We start from the raw sequence: 15,417 nt of genomic DNA on the forward strand, positions 1-15,417 counted from the left end.
TAAAAATAACTCACCATTATGTTGCCAATCCAGATCTGCCTGATCCACTTCAATCCTAGCTGACCAATCCACCTGCTGGTTGATGTCCTTCAGTGGCATCGCGTTCAGTTTGGCTGAACATGAGCCCGCAGTGTGCCCAAGTGGCCAAGAAGGCCAATGGCATCCAGCTTGTACCAGAAATAGTGTAGCCAGGAACAGGGAGGTGTTTTTCCCTCTGTACTAAGCTCTGGCAAGGTCGCATCTTGAGTAATGTGTTCGGGTTTTGGCCCCTTATTACAGGAAAGACATTGAGGTCCTGGAGCACATTCAGAGAAAGGCAACAAAACTGGTGAAGGGACTGGGGCATGAGTCTTAAAAGTGGCTGAGGGAACTGAGATTGTTTAGTCTGGAGAAGAAGAGTCTCAGAGAAGACCTTATTGCCCTTTACAACTGCCTGAAAAGTGGGGTCAATCTGTTCTGCCAGATAACAGTGATAGGAAGAGAAGGAATGGCCTCAAGCTGCACCAGGGGAGGTTCTGGTTGGACATTTGGAAAAATTTCTTCTCCAAAAGAGTGGTCAGGCACTGGAATGGGCTGCCCAAAGAGTTAGTTGAATCATCGTCTCTGGAAATATTCAAGAAACCTGTAGATGTGGTACTAAGCTGAAGTACCTGCTGTGCTGCCTCTCGTTTATTTATTTATTTTCTTTTTTTTTTTTTTTTTTGGCCGTAGATACTATACTTTTCTTCCCTTACATTGCCTTCTTCATGTTACTGTCCATCCAGCTATAGCAACATCTGTTGCTTTTTTTTCCAGAGTTTCTGTGAGGCTCTGATCATATACTTCCACTGTTTTTCTTCATTTTCTTCACTGTTTTGTGAGTGGTTTACCTAGCCCAGTTAATTACTCATCTCACTCCTGTTTCCTGACTGTTTCCTGCCTATGGGGAGGAGACTGTAGGAGGCATTCATAAGTATGTAGAAGATTTTAACAATTCCTGCTGAAGCCGAACCCATGAAAGAATGAGGAGTAATTTGTTACATAGACATATGTAACATAGACCATAGACAGTCCAGTACTTACATGGCAGAACACTGTCTTACTGTCTTTAGGTCTTGAAATTGGAATATCTCCTTGGTAAATTTTATTTCCTACATGATTCTTTTCCTGCCTTTGTACTGCTGTTCTGTGGCTGTTGAGCAACAGCTTGTGAGCTGCTGCCCTGTGTCCTTGCTCCTTCTTGTTAGTCTCAGCGAGCTGCTGCCAGGGACACAGCATGGAATTTGGAAGTGAGGGAAGGCAGAGCATTATGAGAAGGCTAAAGGTGCCACAGCTCAGCCTGTTGTGTGAGAAGGGAGGTCTAATGTACTTACAGGGGCTCACTCTTTTGAATGACCTCTGATGTAACAGCAGCAATGTTACCCATCAGATAAGAGATGTAACAGCGAGATATCTACTTCTGTACCAGCTTCAGCTCCTGAACACTCACATGAAATCTCCTATGGGAATTTCTGCAGATTTACCAAGAAGAAACTTGAGGAGATGTGCAATACCTCTATTTATTACCACAATTCAAACAGTCACGGCTATAAGCAAAACCTGCTAGCAGACTGTCATACTCATTCTCCCTGGCTTGCGAGGACAAGATGCAACTGGGAGGGAACTGTCTTGGAAAGCAGCTTTAGAGAACTACTCTATGTATAGCATACAATACAGTTGATCATTTCTTAACTTATATATGCTTTGGTAGTAACTTTGTTGTCATGTATGTAGTTACACACCTGTCTTGCAGGCATTTTATCCATGTGTAATTTCCAGTGGCATTTTCTAAAGCTTTGGGGCTCAGTTCAGCATACATCACAGAGCAAAAGGTAATTGTATATTTATGCTTCTGTTTCATAATTAACACGAAGCTCTGTTTCCTTTGCAGGGTAGAAAAAGCAAATAGCTATACTCTGTCTTCTCTCATTCATTTATTCTGTGTGTGTTGTAAAACTCCCACCTGTTAGGCTTCCCAGGGCCCAGATACTTTTCTTCTGTTTGCTATGCTGTGTTGCTTAAAGCCCGGTATAGTGAGCAGCATGATAGGAGTAAAATTCTTCAAGTTCAGACCTGCCTGTTGCCTCTGTCTGTCCAGGACTGGAGGGATAGAGTGTGACAAACAGAAAGACCAGATCTGAATGAGGAGATAAATCACAAAAGCCCAAAAACAACCATTTTAGGGAGACAGTTAATTCAGAAACCTATGAATGCTCTCAGATTTATACCTTCATTTGTATAACTGTTTTTACAACATCTGTTAACTGGTTAGTAATTGTTCAATAAGTAACTGCAAAATGAGTAAGATAAATATCTGTTTGACCTTGGAATATGGGAAGTTCTGGAGCCCCAGTAAAAAACATTTGTCCAATCTGCAGAGAAAAAGACAAGGTTTCAAACAAGTTATTGTAGAAAAGGCATTAGCAAAAACCTACTTATTTGTGTATTTAGTTACTGAACTTTGCTCCCGCTGCTCTTTTAATGTGTTGATTTGATCTCTGTTGTGGTGGAAGGTGCACCATACGTGCTTCTCTGATGATAGGCACCTCACAACTAGCACATAGCAGTCAACTGAATGGAAAGTTTAAGACTTAGAGCAGAGTGCTGTGGGGCATGGGAAGAAGTTTTCCCCCCAAGTTGATGAAAGGCCCAGACCAGCTCCTGCTGGCACATTATAACTCTCCTGGAAAGAAGGGCAGAGAAGATCAAAGGAAAAATACTGCCAAAGAACAAAACCTATAAAGATTCCTCACCCTGTCTAATTATCACATCACGCTTTGAGCCAACATGTGAGGCTTGTGGTGCCAGCTGTGAAGAAGGCAATTAATAACTTTAAACTGAACCCAGCTCCAGGCTCAGGATGAGAAGCTGAGAACAGTTATGTACAGGTAATGGGGCTGCTATTTCCACCCCTTCATGAAGCACACCAATTGCTTCATGGCTGTGTAGTAGGGATGGTGGGAAATGCCTTTGAGATACTTTGAGAAATAGGATGAATTCTGTAGGTTTTTAAAGGTCCCTATCAATCCTAACTAGGTAGTGATGGCATTTCAAGAGGACAAGGTGAGCTTTGCTCACATGGTGAGGTCTGGAGTGCTGTGTTGAAAGTGCTGTGGGGGGAAGTAGGTTGGGGTTTGAGTTCTGCTGTCCTGAAATGAACCTTCCAAACCAAATAGAGTTCTTTACCAACACAAATTATGCTTTGGCTTCCTTCAAAGGAATTTGAAGACTTTCTAAACACTCCTGGTTGAATCACTGTAGCAGCTGGGGGAGCAGACTTCGTTAGTGCTATCTCCATTTCACAGCTGTGAAAGCTAAAGTACAGAAGGCAACATAGATCTGAGCAAAATGTCTATGAAGTTCCAAAAGGATGAGAGTTGTTTGCAACCAGTCTCGTGCTCTGTGGGGCTCATAATTCCTATTGTGAACCCATGTTGAGTCGTGTCCACCAAAACAGGACTCTTCTTTGGCACTGAGCGAGTTCTTTGATTCAGAAGTGTTCTTTGATTCATTCTGTGGCTGAGGCTACGAATCAGGTGTTTTTGTTTCAGAGCCCATTCTTGAAATACAAAATCTCTGTTTTATTGAATCGTAGAATGTTCTGAGTTGGGAGCGACCCACAAGGATCAAAGGATTCCTCTTAGCATGTGAACAGCCTGTTCCACCTACCTTGTAACATCTCCGTGCACCACACACAGAGCATTTGTATCTATGGCAGGCTTGGCAGCCAGAATAGGGTTCCCCAGTACCTGATGTGTGGTTTATGGTAAGAAGGATTTCATGATCAATTTTACTACACATTAAGGGCAAAAAAACCAAACCAAACCAAAACAAAACAAAAAAAAACCCAAAAAACGCCTGTGTTTTATATATACATCTAGAAGAAATCCTTGGTATTTCTGAAGTTGTTTCTAAGTCACCTTGTTTCAATTTAAGATTTTTCTATAAAATAAACCTCCTTAAAAGCTGCATGTCGTTACATTTTGACTTAAAATTAAAGGAACATTGTAACTCTTTTATTTTGCTAATATTCCAAAAATAAACATTTTTACTTATAAAGCTTTCAGGAAAATTCATTCCTGTTTACAGTCACAGCACATGCATGTGCTGGTTCCAATTCTGTCAGCCAAGCAGCTGTCCTGCCATTAACGCTCTTTAGCAGCTGTGTTCTTTCTGCTACCTGGGGACCTGTTAAGAAGCGTTTACAGAGTTTCATGCAGACAGGTGTCCTGCAAAAGCAATGCCGCCTGCAAAGGAATGCAATAAGGGCGACTGCTCTTCCAACACCCTCAGATATTTTGAGGATTTTATTTCACTAATAAAAGAGAAAAGCAAATTATTAAGGTGCTCCACCTTCCTACTGCTCAGATAGTTTAAATAAGGAAGTTATGCCCTTGAAAAAAATGTTCACTTGCACAGTAAAATTCCAGCCTCACTTTGTGGCTACAGTGCATTCTGAAATGACCTAGAAGGGTGCTAAGGGATACAGCATAGCTATTCCTATGAGAGACTCCCTAGCACAACTGCGATGCTTTTTTCACATACACAAGCTGTAAGGAGAGGCACCACAGAATAGTCACTCCCAGATCTGGGGAGACAAACTGTCTTCTTGTTTGCTAAAGGAGTACATCTTTTTTTCTGCTGTATCTTAATACCATCTTTTTTTTCTTTCTTTCATTTTTTCTTTCTTTCTTTTTAATTTAAACTTACATTAAAATTGATTAAATTGCAGAACTGGGCATGACTGCAGTCTTGAGAAGAACAGTTTGGATTATATCTGAACAGTAACTGTGAATTTTGGTGCTCACAAATGTATCAGGCTTCATCAAATGTTCGAATGTGTAACATTTCCAGGAGCAGTGTAAAAGGAGGCTACTAGCTAACATTTCAATCCATGAATGACCAAAATTAGGCACTTGGAGCCCTTCAAAAGTGCTCCAAGTGCAATGCAGAAATAAGCATGTTTCCTTGCAGCAGCTTGATCCTATGTTCTTAGCAAGCTTTCTCACTGATGCTGGGAAATGGAGCCATAGATTGTTTTTTTGGTTTGCTTCTGTGCTACTCTAAACTTGTAAGAGACTGGTGAAGTCTGCAAGGGACATAATAAATTGCGGGTTGCAAGGCTTTTGTTATGCTCAAGTGCACCATGAGTTGCAGGTTTTGTGGATCGTGGGTGTCAGTGTGGTTATCTGGCAGAGGGTGCCTAGTACAGAAAAATTAAGAGAAAGCTTTTGGACCGGATTTGTTTTCCTGCAGATGAATAAAAAACATAGTGTTCTGTCCGAGATAAGAATCAAAATAGCTTAGGTTGGAGGAGACCTTAAAGACCATGTAGTACCAACTCCCTACAGTGTGTGAGGTTGCCACCCACCAGATCAGGTTGCCCAGGGTTCTATCCAATCTGTCTCTGAATGCCTCCAGGGATGGGGCACCCATGGCTTTTTGGGCAAAGAAATACTCTCTGTGGAAGAGAGGAGCTCAACCACTGGCCCATGTGTGGCCCAAGTGCCTTGTGGAATACCTCGGACAATGAAGGGCTCTCCTAATTTAAGGGTGACTTGGTGTACCTGCTGAGCATTAGGATAAATATACATTTATTGCCAGCTCCTTTCTGTAGAGCTGAATGTAGAATATATTGAGGGCATGTCTACACCAATCACTGACCTGGAGGAACCTGTGCAAGCTCCAAGCCTGCCAGTAAAACTGCTCAACAAAATAAAACACTAACTCAGACCCTGGATGGGATGCAGTGAGGCCGTATTAGGCTTTCTCTTTGGAGTCTTCAGTACTGCTTCATAGGACACTGGAATGGGACACGGGGTTTTGGGTCAAAGTCTGTGCCTGGGACATGAAGTAGGATAACATATCCAAGTCTGCTGAAAGAAGCCTCCAGTTTCTAGTCTGATGGACAAAAGAAGTAGAAACTTGGTTTTCTCTATCTAGTCTGTCTTTTCCTTCAAATGCATGACAAAAAATCTTACCTGGTATGTCTAATTGTCTAGCCCTCTTTGCTAGGAAAACAGTATTAAAAAAAAAAAAAAAAAAAAAAAAAAGAAACTAGAGTTGAAAGGCAAATTTGGCAATCAGCCAGACATGGGAATTCTTTTCTTATCTGAGTAAGGCCTCATGATCACAGAACTGTTGGTAAGGTGAGCCTCCAGATTTCAGATCTCCACTCAGATTTCACTGCCAAAATCCTTAGCTTTATGCTGTGATTCAAAAAGTGGTACTGTGTTTGTGCTGTATAACATTAGCATGCTCAGCTTTCTGTCTGATAATAGGACACCTCTGAGGAGTCCCCCTCTGCTTGTCAGAGTCTGTCCTGTTTCCACCAACTTTACACATTTTTCAGCTGTCTACAGTTATGTCCCTTTCCCATGCAGCTCCTTAGCGTATCTGGAGTTGGCACAAAGCAAATCCAAACTGCTCCCTATAGATGGTGGCTACTCCAGATAGAACACAAACTCAGGGAGAAAGGCAAAAATCACCTTTTCACTTGCCTACTGAGGCAACTGCACCTGGAAGCAAGGATATGTGCTGGTGTACCATGGTACCTCTTTATTTTTAGCTTTCAGGGTTAAAAACTTTTAATTAAAGAAAAAGAAACAAAAGTGGCCAATGTTACTTTCACAGAGATGACCAAAAGGGATTTAAGCAGTAAAGGAAACAGAGTTGAAAGATTATCTTCAACTTCTTTCCGATTGAAACAATTCATTTCATATATATGTACTGCCACAATTCATCAACTTTATTTTACCTTCCTTCCAACCTCTATAAACATGTCCTTAAAAAAATGCTGTGAATTAATATTTGAGGAATTTACTCTCATTGTGATATTGAGGAAAATTTTTTTTGAGTAGCAGTAGTAGAACTTGCTTCAAAACAAAGCTTTGCATTATTAGATAAAAGAGAATTTAATTGGAAAATATGCTTAATGTATAAATGATCCGCTACTTTAAGGTTATTTGCTCTGTCTTCCAGTGGGATTTGTTGTATAAAACCATGGTTTGTATCTAACAGTTGTTCTGAGGGAAGTCTCTCATTGAAATAGTTTGAAAAAATCTGTGGAATATGATGGATACCAAAGACTGTTATTTGTTACCCACTATATACTGAAGTGAACTGTAAAATCTTATGCTGAGGAAGATCGCTTTCTGATACTCAGTTCCTTTCTTTGGAAGATGTACTGTGTTTTCAAAGCATGGTGGAAGAAAAAAAAAAAGAAGAATTAAGAAACCAAACCAAACCAAACACCCAGTCAAAGGTGTGACAAAAATTGGCAGTGTCATTCTGCAAGGAGAAAATTGTTATCACTAAAATTGCAGGGCTTTGAGACCAGGAATGAAGCTGCAGGAAAGAAAGTTTCGTATACGCATGGCCTCAAAATAAATGAAGAGAAGTATGATTATGTATCTAGCCATTTAATTGCTTTAGCTTTTACAGATCTAAAAGATGGATTCTAATTTGATTGCTGTTACCAAGTCATGTAGCTTACTGAGAGCATGGGAATGCTGGCTGTGTTAACCTGAGAAAATGGCTCTGGGAAGGCAGTACGTGCAAGAGAACATTTAAGACTTAGGATCAAGGGAAGGACTAACAGGCTCCAAGACTTTCCCTTGGCTTTTGCCCTCCATCTTATGCTTCCCCCCCTGTGCCTGTCTTCCCTTCCTTTCAAATCTGTTGCAGTGTTCCCAGGGAGATTTGGCTTCATGGGGAGGTTTATAGATTTTAACGTTGCTGCCTCCGGGTCTGTAGTCCAATTTCTTGCACTGTAAGTGGAGATCAACAAATCAATGTGGGTGAGAAAACATTTCAGCATGTTTCCAAATTGTGAAGAAGTGGCACACCTTTGCCTCTTTCCCCTTCCTCCCCGCAGCAATGCAGGTGTCTTCGGGAGGATGTTGCGCAGGCAAACAAATTTCTAAGCAGTAAGCAGCTTTGGGTGCCCTCGGCTGACACACTATCGGGTAATAAATTGCCAGGAAATAGAGTCAGAGCCCTGTTTTTACAACAGCTTTGAGAGGCCTCAAACAGATAAATGCAGATAACGAGCAAGCTTGGCCAGACCCAGTGCCCAGGCTGAGCTCAGTAAATCTGGAAGAAGAGCTGAGTCTGAGGGGGACTCTGCACCTTCAGCCCCACTCTCTTTTCTCCTCCTGTGTGTTCTGTTTTGCTCTGCGTTTTTTTTTTCTTCCCCTGGCAACAGCTCCTCAGTAGTTTTAGTCCACCAAAAGCAGCAGATGCTTTGCACACCTTGAAACAATTTCTTTCCCAGGCCATGCTATGGAACAAATCTGAGAAGCTTAGGTGATATAAGCACAGGGGAGCTGGGTTCCTCTGTGTTTCAGGGAGGACAGGGATTTAAACAAATCCCACTGACCTTAGCAAGAGGTGGTTAAATGTATGTTTTGGATTTGGGGCAAAGCAATGAAACGTGTAAGGGAGAATGGAGTCCTAAGGAGCTGGGATTTAATTGTGAATTCTGAGCTGCTTAGTTTTCCTAATTAAAAAAGAAAGAAAAAAAAAAAAGAAGTAACTTAAAACTCCGAAGCAAAAATATATATTCCTTTAAATTCCACTCATTTTGCAAACATCCAGGTTTAGGAAGGATGACTTATGCCCCAGGAATTCTGGGTGTCCAGGGAATGTATTAGACTCCCAGAGTCATCTAGAGGAGCCTGGAGGGCTTCACTCGTACAGTGGGACAATTTTCTGCTGACTGAAGGCTAGACCAACAATGGAACATCAATTTTCCTGCATAAAGTTTGCATTTGAACCTGAACCTGCTTTCAGACAACACCCCTCCCACACCTATAAGTGAAAGATGAACACTTAAAGTAAGTTGAAGTAAAACAAGTCTTTTTGCCTGTGTTATTACATACTGCTTCAACATGCAGTTACTGTTGACAAGAGAATAGGCATCCAGTGTAACCAAAAAATGTCCTAAAAATAATAAAACTGCCTATGGGACAAAAGGCATTGAACTGAGTAATGAAAATTCAAATCCAGAATACTTGAATATAAATTATCTGGATTAAACTAGGGGTGGTCTTATCTTGAACAGCCATCTTAGTGTCATATGCATATTTCAGGGCTGAAAAGTTCTATCAAGATGCTCATCTCAAAGTCACTCTAAGAGAAAATGTGGCATTAATGCAACACCAGGGCCTTGCCTTGCATGTGTACTGAAATAGTGGTTTTACAGTACTGTTGCACAGCTGCCTTTTCTGTGTCTTCATTGCAAACAATCTAGAAATCAATGTGCAAGGCCCTGCTTACCTGCTGGGCATTCCCCCAGAAGATGATAGGTGTTTCATGCTGGTGCTTTCCTAATTTTCTGGTTATCTGCCAGAGGAGTGTGATCAGACACGCTATTCAGAATGCGTATTGGGGCTTCTAAGTCTCATAAAACAATGCAGAGGTTAACCCAGGCAACCATCAGGCTGTAGCTGAAAATTGGCCTGCCTTCAGAGGATAAAAGAGCGGTGGGAGGGTCTCTTCAGGCAAACACAGCTAGTGAGTGAATTGTTAAAAAACCTTGATCTTCAAGACACAGAAGGAAGCAGCTTTCTGAACTTGGAGGAGATTGGTAAACTGGAGGTTGACAGCGAAACACTAATGCCCCCCACATAGTAAGGATGAAGACTGTTGCATGGATGTGCTCCAGTTGGAGGAGAGCTTTGTTCTGAGGAGATGCTCTCGGGTCAGGTGAAGACAGCAGGATTCTTTCAAACCAGATAGGTAAGTTAGCTCCTCAGAGCTGGATTTCAAGTGAAACCCGGATCAGTTCATTATTCCGGGGTGGAACCAGGAATTTCCATGGCTTTGATCAAAATCACACAAAAGTAATGGCTGTGGAGATGGCTTGCTTTGAAGTTTTCAGTTTGAAATTTCAGATAATCCAAAATGCAAAGTGGAGTATGCTGAAATTTGTTTCAAAATAAATAAAAGAGGAAACTATGAAGTCTCATGAGAAGTAAGGTATTTTTAAAATAGTGTTTCAAATTTGACAGAAAATGTGTGTCGCATTTCAGTTCATCTTCCTCTAAAAAGGTGGTAAGACTGTTAGAATGAAAAATGGTGATGTTTCCACCAAATAGGGGGTTGGCTTTTAAACACTGTGCTTTCTCTGCTTTTTTTTCCCTCTCATTTTCACTTCATCAGAAATAATGAAATACATACTTCCTTGTAGTCTGATAACATAATGGTGTGAGGAGAGATATTCATAATTTTCTCCATTTCCAACTTACAAAGATCTTGAAAAAGATAAATAAGCTCCCATTTTATTTCCAGAACCTTTCTTTGGGGAAATCTTTCAACATTTCAAACATTCCTTCTACTAGAAATTTTGTTACGGGGAAAAACTGATTGTCATCACTAGTGAAATGAAACGTAAAATTACCTTGTACAAATACTGGTGATCAGAGAATGCAGTGCTTAGACAGGTTCTGTTCCATCTAAGGAAATTGATTACTGTAACTATGGTTGTTAAGGAGGCAAGAGAAATATTTTAATGGAACTCTAGATGTAGTATGTATGCATGTACACACCACTGTATCTATGCATAGATCCTATGTAGTGTGCATGTATGTATATACATGTACATATATACACGTGTGTGTGTGCACATGAGTTTGTGTTTTCTGGATTCCCTGGAATTTTTCTATCAAGGCACTGGCATTCAATTGCATCCTGTGAAAAAGTAGTTTATACTCGGCTGAAGAGATACTATTTTAATTATAACATTTTCTGTTTCGCACCACTTTTGTCTAGATGGACATTAATGTAACTTTCTTTTGCCAAGCTGAAGATAAACTGTTTGTCTTACAGTCTCATTCCAAAATAAAGAAATGACTTTAAGTGCCCTTCACCCCTAAAAGGAACAGTATGTGATGAAACAGAATATGCCTGCACTTATATTTAATTTTCCTGACAAATGGCTTTTGACCAATTGGTGGTTACTCTGCTTCGTTTCCATGTTCTATTTTTATGAGAGTTTTTTCTTTTTTTTTTTTAAATACTGATCTTTCCACAAGCTGGTGACACGATGTCATCTCAAGAATAGAATTGGTCAGAACATGTTCGATGAAATATATTTTAACTGAAATATATGGCTGCTTGGATGTCAAAACGTTTTGCAGAGAGCCTTGTGTTGATGAATGGGGAGTTTTCCCCATACACCCCGGGATGAGGTCTCCAGTCATGTCTGATCTGAAAGCTTGATTGAAAACTTGGTCTCTCTAACCCAGAAATAAAAGTTTCAACACTCTTCCAGATGAAAAGCTTTTGTTTTCATTTCAAGATCATAGACAAATTGGAATACCTGCAGAGTTTGGGAATGAACATACTCCACTGTCACTCAGCCAGCTTGGATCAAGACCTCCTCTTCAACAAGCAGCTGTGCCAAATTTCCAAAAAAGGGTGCAGGAATACAGCTGCATTTTTTGTTCCTCAAAAATCACTTTCTCTGTAGCTGAAGCTTGAGCACCCTTTTTCTTTTCCTCTGAAACAGGCTAAGTAAGGGCCATTAGGGCAGGCCACAGATGCACACAGCCAGGCAGCGACTCGATGGATGGCTCTGGTTGGCTGCTGTAGTCCGGCTGGTTTCCCTCCAGTACCATTGTGGGCTACCCTGGGTTTTGGCAGAGCTGTGGCCTACCCAGAATTCTTTTGAGGCAGCTGTAAAAATGTATAACAACTATTTTTGACTTCAAATTCCTCCAAAAGGGTGACATGACTGAAACCCATAGCTGGTTGAACAAGATTAAGCTGTAATGTTAATTGTGCTGATTGAATTTTAATGATCTGTTTCTTGTTTCAAAAGATGATGTCACATTTTCAACCTGTGAGGCTGTGATTGGACATTAGCTAGATAATCTATAAATCTGAGCAACACCCCTAAATTAGACTTTGAATCTTGCAGTCTCTGCTGGAATTTGCTGGTCATGTTTCCATTCACTGAACCCTCTGGTCACTTCCCAACACACCTTGAACTCAGATTGAAATGTGAAATATCTCAAACAGTTTTCCTGTGGGTTCCTTGAAAGTACTAGACTTGTTCTGGATATTTTCTTTTTCTAAAATTTTAGCATTCTTTAAAATTGTGAATAAGTTTGAAAAGTGAGGTCCACTGTTAGCACTTGAGAGCAAAAATTCTGTTATTTGAAAAGTATAATGAAAAGCAGTAGTCACTGCCATCGCAGTAGTCACTGCCATCAAACCTTTCTTTCATATTCTCAGAAATAACTAAGATGAATTCCCCAAGAGATTGTATGATCTATCCATGATACCTGGAAATCAATATCTAAATACTATTTGAGGATCTGGGCCTTGGAGAATGAAGCATCTGCCTCTGCCTGAGAGGCTGTGGAAAGTTTTCAGACCACTTCTGAAAACAGGACTTGGGGTAATTGAACTGCTGTAGGAAAGCAGGCTGTAAACTTCTGTGAGTGAGAAAGGTACATCCTCAGGTACCTGTGACATCCTCAGGTACATCCTCAGGTATCCTGTGTGAACGATTTCACAGTGGTAGCTGTAAAATTGAGTCTGGCAAGACGCATGGTTTTTATTTAGTTTAAAGCACCCAACACACATGTTCCACAGATGGTGGGCAGAAACCAGAGAGGAGCTTTAAAGGGATGTCACCAAGATGACTCAGTCCATTAAGAGGAAATACCCAATTCTACCTTCTCAGAGTAGGAATTTATCATTGTGCCTAACTGTTACAGTGGGTGGTCTCTGTATTACTAATATGCCATAGCTGTTAGAAAGGTATTCCCATTCCTCATAATTCTGTAGTGTTTACTTACCCTTGCTGTGACTCTGCTATTGACTCTGTGGTTGTAATTATAGCTAATAATTCAGTAATCCTGATGATATATTACAACAAATTGACCAATCATTACGTAGAAAATTGTATAGTGGCAATCACTTCCTAGCGTTACGAACGTTAGACAATGTTAATTAGAGATGACGAATACCTTATCCAGCCTCCAGGGTGCAGGGGATGTTGACTGTGAAATACTAACATTTCTATTAGTTTATATGATCTTTATGTAATGACAGTTTGCTAATAGTTCAAATAAAGGGATCTCCTTTTACAGGAAAATACTGTATTGTGGCACATGGAGGAACACAGTTTGAGCTGCCATCAGCTTTACCTGAAGTCAGTGGCATTGTGGATTGTCAAAATCAGTTGTGTAAGGAGGACAGGCAGTGTCTGTAGATGTGCCTTGCTCCTCTACGGCACTAAGCTGAAATCTTCTAGCATTCAGGCAGTATTTTAAAATCCAAAATATGTCTGTGGCAATTAGAGGCATTAGCCCAAAGAAGAACTGTGAACATGAACTGAAGAAGAAAGTTGCCTCCCCTTTACTCCATTCCCAACAATTATTTTTTTTTATTTTGATGAAATGGGTAGCAAGTGCAACATTGCATTTTTCATAATGCTAGTGAGCCACAACATGTGAAGCCATTAGTGTCCACGAGCAAAATGTAAGGGATATGTAGACTACAAAATAAGGGAAAAAAAATTGTGATTTCTGTGCACAACGTATATATATATGAGAATTTCAAAGTACATCTATGCTTGCTTTAGAAAATTTGCATTTGTCCACAAATGTAAATCAGAGTTTGCTACAAACAATGATCAGTGGATACCTGCCTGTTGTGGGGAGGGCTGCCATTCATATTATTTCCATAGTACCCCTAACACAAGCACCAGCATCACTGTTTTCCTTTCAAATTTCTTTCCTGTATATAGCTCTACTGAAAAACAAAACAAAACAAAACAAAAAAAAACCCGAACTAAAACAACAGCCCTTTCTGTCATGGCTACAAGGCAGCTGAAGAGATGCATTCAATTATATCCAAACATGACTGTGTTATAATGTGTTAAAAAGATAAAATGGGTTAGGCTAGGCACCTTCTCCCATATCTTTCTTATCTGCTTGTTTTATAAGGTTTGGGACAGGAGCCTTGTTTAAACACAAGTTAGCATTATACCCTAACTTTAAATATGAACCTGTAGGCAGCAGTATAACATAAGTGTTAATACAATAACTGACTGCCGACCTTAGCTGAACCCTAGATTCATGCTTATTCTTCAGTACAAATATAGCCACTCTGGAGTGATCCTTTGCCTGGATAAAATGCTTCCATTCAAAAGTAATGACAGTGTTTAAATTAATTAAGTTGTAACTGAAGTTTTTCCACGATGGTATCTTAGAATAATAACCTACCAGTGTTACCCACAGCCTAATAAAAATCAGGCTTTGTGGTTTTAGGTGATATACAAACATTTCTGTAGACTTGAGGTAAAAAAACAAAATAAAAAATGTAGTGTTTCTAAGGGTGTTGAGAACCTCAGTTTCACCTTCTGAAATTACTTCACCTCATTGGATCAGATTTTTGAAAGTGTTTATGCATTACTCCTTTCAACAGTAGTAAAGGGTAAACGATAAAGAGAGATGCAAATTACAGGTAATGATTTTAATAGGCCTCAGGTGCCCGGCTGTGTGTCTGCAGCTATTTGCACTTTTGCTCCCTTGCTTTTAAAACTCGGAAATAGCAGCAAAAAAGCCTAAGCATGAACAGAGAAATGTGAGCTGAAATATCTTTAAAAAGCAATTTTCAAAGGCATATTGTTACTCTGGGTTGTAAACAAGGTGCCTGGGAGTTTTTTTGTATGAGGTTAGTTGCAGAATTAACTTGAAATGTCCTCCCCAGGCAGCTGTCTGTGTACTTAGCTGGCGTAGTTCAGAAAACCAGTGAGCACTCCACACCTGTAGTTAGGGTCCTAAGTCACTGTTGAAAAGACTGTATTTAGAGTTGCTCTGAAGTACCTATACTGTACCTGCTAAATGAATGCAAAAAGGAATGGAGCTGTTAAAAGCAAATATAGCTAAGGAGGGCTTTTCATGTTAAAAGAAATGGTGTGCCTTGTGTAGCGCCCTCGGATGTTAGAAGCTCTTCTCTCTGTAGCAGTGCTGTGAAGTCAGCATTAGGGAGAAGGAAAGCTTTTAAAGGCTTCAACTTGCTTTGAGCTTTCATTCATAGAAATGCTTTTTACCTGGTGTCTTATATAAAATAATTGTCACTTGTGCTGAAAGGACATGTTGGCTCTTGATCTTATTGCTCACAGGCAGATTTTCTATCTCAGGAGATAAGAAAGAATCCATCAAATCACAGCATTTTAAAGAACGAGGCAGAGAGATCTCCCTCCTTCCTCTCTCCCCTCTTCAGCCACAGGAGTTTCTGAAAGTGCTTTGTTGCTCGTCCTCTCAGCTCCCTAGCATTGTCCTGCAGCTCGGGCCCCACTTTGCAATAGAGATGTGATGGGTTGAGGTGAGATTTAGTCAAGCTGTTGGAATCAGGAAGAAGGCTTGGACATTGATATGG

This window comes from Tetrao urogallus (assembly GCF_951394365.1).
Source record: "Tetrao urogallus genome assembly, chromosome: 3".
Lineage (NCBI taxonomy): Eukaryota > Metazoa > Chordata > Aves > Galliformes > Phasianidae > Tetrao > Tetrao urogallus.